Source organism: Diuraphis noxia, unplaced genomic scaffold, assembly GCF_037042655.1.
Source record: "Diuraphis noxia isolate RWA-SAM2 unplaced genomic scaffold, SU_Dnox_SAM2 contig0009, whole genome shotgun sequence".
Classification (NCBI taxonomy): Eukaryota; Metazoa; Arthropoda; class Insecta; order Hemiptera; family Aphididae; genus Diuraphis; species Diuraphis noxia.
Genome location: NW_028301719.1, coordinates 217,644 through 227,231, shown reverse-complemented (window position 1 = coordinate 227,231; position 9,588 = coordinate 217,644).

Genomic DNA, 9,588 nt, shown 5'->3' with positions numbered 1-9,588 from the left:
GGAAAATGTAAAAGTTTGTGATTTTTTTTTTGTTTCGAATGACTATTTAGACTTGGAGACACTGCAGGTATTAATTTCATGAACGTGTGTATCATATTATGTGCATGTTGATATTTAATTGCATCATTGCCGCGTGTACAAATAATATGGCATATATTTGTAATTTGATGGATGAATTTTGTTAAAATTAGAGTTAAGAATTGTAAATAGTGATCATGACTGAATTGGATCACGGTGAATGGAAGCAGTTGAGTGTTGTTGGATAATGAACCTAGTCGAATGGTTTAATACAGGTGATAAGCTAGTCGAATAATTTGATTTAGGTGATTCAAGTGAGTAGAAAATATCTATTTCTAGAAGGCTGCATCCGAGTTCCGTCCCGAGAACCTTTTTTTATGCCAATTCCGTCCCTGTTAAAAAAAAGGTACATACCAATTCCGTCCCAGTTAAAAAAAAGTATATACTAATTCCGTCCTTAATAATTTTCATAATTTAGTCGTATATATATATATTTTAGCGTTTTTAAGAACATATTAGCATTATATTTTAAGCATTAAAGAACTTAAATAACCGCTCTTTAATTATTATAAATTTAGTTATCTTACCAATTTTTATATATGCTTTGCATTGTTTTCGAATGCACTTCCATCGTTCAATACCGTTATTCAACTCTTTGTGAAAACAAAATTTTAATTCATTTTTAATAATTAACATTTTACCTTTTTCATTGTACATATATTGTAGACTATCCATTTTTAATATATAATATTAACGAAGCACGGACACGCACAAATAACGACTGAAAAGTTTATTTGGTTCAATAACTGAAATCATATTATCTTTATTTCTAATAAATTAAATAATATAATAATAATTAAATAATATGATATTATTAAATTCGATTATTTTGTGCGATAACTGATATCATATTATCTTAATATCAAAATAAATTATTTTAAATAATGTGATATTGTTAAATTCGATTTGACACGGGACGGAATTGATATATCCGTCAAAAAAACCCTGGACGGAACTAGTATATCTAAAAATTCAATTTTTATAATTGGGACGGAACTCGGATGCAGACTTCTAGAAGACTCACTTCGTCAATAAAACGGAATTACGTTTAATCTGACTGATAATGATTGTCAATTTGAAAGACAAAAACAAAAAAAAAAACTGTCAATATTATTATTATAATACATATTTGGTAAGATTGATGATACATGAAAATGTAATTATTCATAGAACAGATTTATCTAAACTGATGAAAACGTCATAGAAATGCGTCGTCGTTTTTGGTGCTACGAGTATAAAAATGATGTGATGCCATTAATAATAATTTACTGCGAAAAAAAGTTATGACGTGATCGACATTTTATTATTATTGGTTTGTAAATAATATTATCACAAAATTAATATAGTCATTGATAAAAAAAAAAAAAAAAAATATAATAATATTATCGTGTACGATTTTTCTATTATTATTCTGATTTTCAATACCAATAAAACATCAATACATTAAATTTTTTTCGTTCACGTTATAAATCGTAATACGTATAATATTACGTTTCGGTCGAAGTAATGCATTTGAGACAAATCTTATACTGGGCCGAGTGGGCCATGTGTGTGTACACGTGTTTTAAATAGAAAATTGAATTTTTTTAAACGCTCACCGATCTGCAACGGTGGGCGCGCGCAGGGAAATCTAAGTGTTTCGTCGTAGGTACTTGTAAAATGAGTTATTCTACCCAAAGACGTCGTGAGATTTAAATGGTTTTTTCGCGTGACGTAAACGTCGTAAACACATCACCGATCTACGTGTCGGTAATCCAATACAAAATTATTATTATTTCAAGTTATAACGAAATAATATTCAATGCGCACAAGAGCGACTGAATCGCGTGACGTATCGTACCTAACGGGGATTTCGTGACGAAAATTCTGCGTGTCTGTCAAGGGATGAGAAGACGAAATAATGGTGATACGGTGTTTACCGATATAATTTTGCTTTTTGCACAGTGTGTATGGGATGGAGTCTGCAGGGTCTTCGCTCTGTATGTAATGTAGTATGACGTCGCCCCACACAGAAGAGATAAATAAGCTTTGAGGATCTGCGTCCAGATTTTTAAATATCCCTCTCCTTACTGTTGCCCCCCCCCCCACGTTCATGAAAATTAAAAGTATCGATTAATTTTATTTTATTTGTATGTTAAAAAAAAAAAAAAAAAAAATATTTCATTATCTTTACGGCCCATGGTACAAACTGTACACCTCGTTATGGTACCCGTCACTATTAATATTCAATATTCCATCATCAATATTATTATAACTACATATTAATAGGAAGGTATACAATAAGTCTTGTGAAAAATAACACATATTCAGTTAATGTTATTGTATCATTAGATATGAATACATTCATATCGTATAAAAGTAAAATTCATTTTAGCGTTTTATTTTAATTTTATTCAATATCCAATAGATATCGATAATTTCCAATAAAAAATTTAGATAATCTTCTCTTTTTGGTCAGGGAAATATTATCGACCACTACGTACAGCATATAGACTTGTGAATTATGGTTTTTATTAAGATAATTTGATAGTTAATCATTAAAGTGTCATAAGTTAATCAGTAATATACTGATATTAGATATTTTATAATTATAGATATAAGATTTATGCTATTTACATATTATCGACATGGTTAATACGTGAAAATTATATGAAAACTGGAAAGATTGAACAATATTTTTTTGAAAGGAGAATAGAACTATTTTTTTACACTACATTTATATTTATATAAGAAAATATTAGTAAATTATTATTATTTTATTATGTACAATTGTATAATAAATACTTATGTATATAAAATGAACAAAAAATAAAGTAGGCTAATAAACATTTGTATTTGAAGCCTTTAATCGATAAAAAAAAAAAAAATAAAGATAATATTATTATTGTTCAATATACTAAACATTTCTTTGTACTCATTTTTTATCTACATATTTTAGCGTTTTAAGAGACGTGTGACCCTTTATATTAAACTATATACAAAAAAATATGATAAAGATTATCGTAATAAATTATTTTATTTTTCATAGTTTTTAGCAACACCGAACGCTTTTGTTTAAAAATAAAATCGGTTAAATCGAACTCCATAGAAATCAATTCACATTTTTTAACTCAATAAAAGATTATACATATTATTTAAAATAATTTATAATTGTTTTCAAATCGTAGTCAAAATATTGCGTTCAAAGCGGGGGATATGATTTGATATAAATAAGGGAGCAGCGACTGCTCGATTGTCATATGTTAATATTTCGTTGTCACTGCACAGTTCGTAATTTTTAACGTTTCGTTGAAATTGTCTTCAGTCTTCTGTTTGAACCAAATTTTCAAGCTTACAAGTAAGTCATTGAATTACATTTAATAATTTTTGATACAAGTTTTTTAAATTATTTGTATTATTCAAATATTATAAACTTGAACCGTTGGACCACGTAGAGTCGAACAAATTAAATTAAAACTGTGATCGTGTTTTTAAAAACATTTTTTCTCACACTTTTTTACCAAGTGTGGTACTCGACATTAAACATTAAGACTTTGATTTTGATGTCTTAATTTACAGTTTTAAATTATTAAACTTAGTATATGATTTATATATTTTTAATTTTTAATTTTGTCTCGCACCGTCGCACCGATAAGAATAAAATAGATATTTCAATCACTGATTTTGAGGTTCAAAAATATGTTGCTAATTTTATCATTAATACGAGTAGTAAAGTAAATACATATATTATTAAAATATTTAAATTTACTTTAATCTTACCAAGCTATAGATTTATAATATTGTGTAATGAATTTTTATTATTAATTTTTTAATTGGCAATAAAATAATTGAATATATCTACATGATTAAAAATATTGTTTTTTCTGTTTCAGATATGGATCAAAAATCAAGCAATCAAGCAAACCGCACTAATCAGTGCAACCCAAACCATACGCAAACCGGTCAGGGTCATCCTGCTGGATACCAAGGATCCCAGGATCGAGCGAATCTCAACAACCACGCCAACCAGCTTAACTCAAACAATTCTCGTTATGTTCAAAAAAAATGAACAGGTACATACAATGGACCTGTAAACATTTTTTATTTTGATAAAAAATAAATCAACTATAATAATAAATTTGTATTATTTATTTGGATAATTTTTCCCGTTTATATTTCTGGACAATAATCCTTAACATGGTTTATGGTATAATAAGCACTATGGTACATCCCATTATATATTTTTATTTTTAAATAGCTACAAGCACGACCGTATTTTGGCGTAATATTATACTCGCTGGTAAAATTGTAATTTAAATATTTGATCGTTGTAAAATGTATACATATAGAGATGAACATTTTAGTCCTAGGAATTAAAATCATAAATTATAATTTAATTAGTAATGTACACTAAATAGGTCATATACCTATACCATATTTATCTAGTAACACGTTAATTATGTACAAAAATAATTAACTTAAATCAATTGTAGTAAGTATTTTATTAATCATTATTTTGGTTTGTATAGGTATATAAAATAATTTAACGAACATACATCAAATTAATTGATTTAAATTACTATTACTTCATTTTTAAATAATTCTAATGTCTTACAGATGATATTTGTTATGAACGAGTTTGTCGTATAATATTAATATAATATAATATAATATGGTTCATAAAAATTACCATTTTTGATTTTTAGTTCAATTAAGGTTTGTTTTTTTTTAATAATTCATTCGTACATCGTGTTTGTACATTTTATTCTATCTAAAAATAACTAATAATAATAATTTACTAAAATTTAATTCATAGCAATACGGTAATAAATAAAAATTCATACAATGAATTTCCTCAAGCAAACCAATATTTATAACCAAATCTAAACATATGTAAGCAAACGTAATGTAAAAATAAAATAACCAATGGCCTTTGTTGCCGAAGTTGTAAACGATCAATAAAAAAAAAAAAAAAATCATACCTTTACATATTATAACGTGGACTGGAAACGTTGGTGTAATAGTATTTTAAGGTTAGATTGGGTTATTAATAATTTTAATATTTTTTCATATTAATCATATTATTATATCTAATATTGTAGGTTACAGTTATGTATTACTTACACGACTAATGAACAAATAGATATTTTAAGTAAATGTTTTTAGGGTAAAATGTAAATCTAGAAGGTACTAGAAACACTATAAATAATAATGTAATGTAATACTGGAGAGTATCAGCGGAATCGATTTATTAGCATTATTTAAACAGTACCTTATCCTTCTTGTCGTGTCCGATATAAATGCCAATACCAATGAAATTATAAAAGAAAAAAAACAACAATAAAATAACATAAATCAATTTGGTATGTCTAATAAATCACATTTTTAGTAACGTTCTATATGTTGTGTGTCGCGACCAGTAAGCATATTATAAGTATTATGGAAAATATATATCCACACATTATTACTTTATTACTTTAAGAGCACATAATACATCGAAAAATTTCCTCCCTTCAAATAATTCACCTCGAGAAAGTCAATCAATTATAGAATACCTACTTAAAAATTTATTAATATTGATAAAAAATGTATGGGTCTTTATAGCACAACAACGGCTTTAATTTTTTTGGATACATATTATATAAAATACTAGCTGAACCCTTGCACTTCGTAGATCCTACCCTCTTATATGGGTCAATTTGATGATGCTAACAGTATATTATTTTTATACATAATGATAGATAGTGGTTCAAATATATTATAAATTATAATCTTACAGTGATATTCAATAATCATTATGTAATTTGCTTCGTTTTATATATATATAATTTAAAAAATTTAAATATTCAATTGAATGATTTATTATTTAGGCATAATACTTAGCCTATCTTCTGCGCATATGTCTTATAAAATTCTGTACCAAATTTTGTCGCAGTCGGTACAGCTGTTTAAGAATGTATATGGAACAAACTGATATATATATATATATATATATATATATATATAATATATTTTAAGAATAATTCTTTATATTAATTATAATATGTTCAATTAATTCGTCGTATTTTAATTTGGTTAAATACACATCATTCACATTTTTTGCATTTAACACAATATTCAATTTCGCATTAAATTTTTCCATTTTAAATAAAATGTAGAAAATAAATAAATGTTTGTTTAAGCACTGCACAATATAAACTGAGTGACGGTAATACAGTATACTACAACTAAAGTAAAACTGTGCGTACCAAAATTATATGAGATAAGATATTTATCGGTTTCGTTTGTATACTATATATAACTAAAACAGTTTAAAACAATTTAAAACATGTTTAATATTTGAAGTTAAAACTTCTATGTAATGAAGTCTATGTAATTATAAATTTAGATTGAGATATTTTGATTAAAAAATGAAAGATGCAATATTATAAAATTTATGAAACACCGACATTGCAAACCATTGTGTGTCTGCTACTATTAATAATAATAATGATAATAGTGTCTAATGAGCAATGACTACTGTAATTCGAAGAAGTTAAACTGTCGTTCTAGACTCTTCAGTGTTCACATCATAATATATATTATATTTGGTATGTATTTTTTTATGTGATCCTTTTGTCTTGCAGAATCACCATTGTTTTTGATCTCTACCTATTTATACCTACCTATTACTATTAGGTACCTATTTATAAACTATACCATTATATCTCCGTACGTTATTACTTATTATTTTATGGAGTTGGTCATTAGACATTTCATATTTAATATAAAATGTACTACTTACACTAATGAAATGATATCATCTTGCTGTTTGTAGTACATATTATATATTATTAAACATTTATTATTTTAGACTTGTGAGTATAATGCAGGAACAATAATGTAACATTGAAAACTCGTACGATTCGTTATTTTACATATTTAATGAGATTTTAACCCAAATTTTAATATTAAGATTTAAAAAAACATTTTAAAACATGTGTTATAAAAAACATGTTAAAAACAGTTGTTTTAAACAATTGTTTAAAATCATTTGTATTTTAATGAATGCGTTTTAAAACAAATCAGTTTATACCATCCAACCCTGATATAATATAGTGCATTCACAAAATGTCATTAGTGTTTAACCAAAGGATAGACGTATCATATAACTATTTATACTTTATAAGAAAAAAAAAGCGGGTAAGTCGTGTATGTCGCTCTGCTGTACAGTACGTTACAAGTGGGTTACTGTAATGGATGGAATTAAATTTGAATCCAATGATATTATATCATTGTATACAAAAAACGATTCTGAGCGAAGACGGTTTATCTGTCTAGGATATATTATAGATTATTAAAAATTTTCAAATCTTAGATTTAAAAAGAAAAATTTTTATGAATTTCTAGTTTGAAATAATTTGCGAATTTTCGTGATTTTTACATATGTTGTCATAATTCAAACTTTGAATGCTTGTAAAAAAAAAAATTGTGACTACGCATTTCTTTTATTTTTCAATTTTTATTGTAAAAATATATTATGAGACTTGTATTAAATTTTCCAATCTTAGATATAAAAAGAAAATTTTTTATGAATTTCTAGCTTAAAATAATTTCTGTATTTTCGTGATTTTTACATAATATGTTGTCAAAACTCAAACTTTGAATGCTTAAAAAAAAAATTGTGACTATGTATTCCTTTTATTTTGCAACTGCTATTGTAAAAATATGTTAGGAGCCTTGTATTAAATTTTCAAATCTTAGAATTAAAAAGGAAAACTTTTATGAATTTCTATCTAAGATAATTTGAACATTGCCGTAATTTTTACGTATTTAGTCAAAATTTGAACTTTAAATGCTTATAAAAAAAAATCGTTCCTACGAATTTTTAATATTTTTTAACTTCTATTGTTACCATGTGTTAGAAGCCTTGTATTAAATTTTCAAGCTTTTCTACCGAACAAATAAATTTTTATCGATATTTATAGAAAAAAAAACTAAAAAAGTAGAAAAATTAAAATGTCAGTAAACAGCTCAAAACAAATCTAAATATTTTGAAAATTTTATCAAATATATAAAACGCCTATATAAACATTCAGTCAAAATTTCAAGTATCTGCGGTAATTTGTTTTAGAGTTACACCAAAATAAAGAAATCGCTAAAAGTGAAAATCCAATGTTGTGAAAATTTAAATTTCAAATGCTCATAAAAATTGAATTTGAATTTCCGGTGGAATTTTTATTTGTGATAAAGATTGAAAAACTTGTAAGGAATCTTGTATTAAATTTTTAAATCTTAGATTTAAAAAGAAATTTTTTTATGAATTTCTAGCTTAAAATAATTTGTGAATTTTCGTGATTTTTACGTATTTTGTCAAAATTCAAACTTTGAATGCTTATAAAAAATAATTGTGACTATGAATTTCTTTTATTTTTCAACTGCTATTGTAACAATATGATAAGAGCCTTGTATTAAATTTTCAAGCTTTTCTGCCTAACAAATAAATTTTTATCGATATTAATAAAAAAAAAACTAATAATGATCGAAAATTTGAAATGCCTATGAATAGTTCAACTTAAGTCGAAATTTTTTGAAAATTGCATGGTGGATAGAATATACTTATATAAACATTAGGTGAAAATTTCATGTATCTATGGTCATTTGTTTTAAAGTTGCATCAAAAACCAAAATCGATTTTGTCGAAAAATGAGTGTGCGTAAAATTTCCCGTTTTTCCCTTAATTTTTAGTTTGTTTTTCTCAATTATTTAGAAAAGTATTAAGAATTTTTTACTTTTGACCCCCTCCCCCAAAAATTACCAACTAGATTCACTTTCTGATCGAACGAGGTACTGAAGTCAAAAATCGAATCATTTTTACTGCCCCAAAACGGGATGACAGACACAAAAAAAAAAAAAAAAAATACACATCATGATAAAATCAATACATTCATCGCTCCGCTCAGAATCTAAAATTTTGTATAAAAATTATTTGATAAAACATAATATTAATATATTATATTATGTAATATTAATAATTTGCAATAAAAACATAATATATTATACAGATTATTTTGTATAAATACTTCACAATTTACATTGCCCAATATACCTCGGACATTGTCCGAATTTTCCACTTTACCCGTAACATATATATATATATATATATATATATATATACCAGCCCGGTATCTTTCTCAAATTTTTCATCCATAAGATCCTTCTCCTAACAATTACGAACCCATAACAAAAGAATGAGCCGAATCAGCCCAGCCGTTCTCAATTGATGAATTGTTATACATTTTTGGCTCCATTTTTATATACATAGATATTATTATAACTGATTTGGTTGATTTACGTTTAAGACTTTTTACTCACAGGTAGACTGAATTAAATTTTTATCCTGGTAGGATTCACGATTCAAGATGTAAAAGAATAACGGCCATTATGGCTGTATCGCCGGCGAAAGAATCGTAATTTTTCAGTAAAACGTGTCCCGTGAGACTACAGGTAAAAAGAAGTTTTCGCTAGCAGTATCTTTTTTTTTCTAGAAAA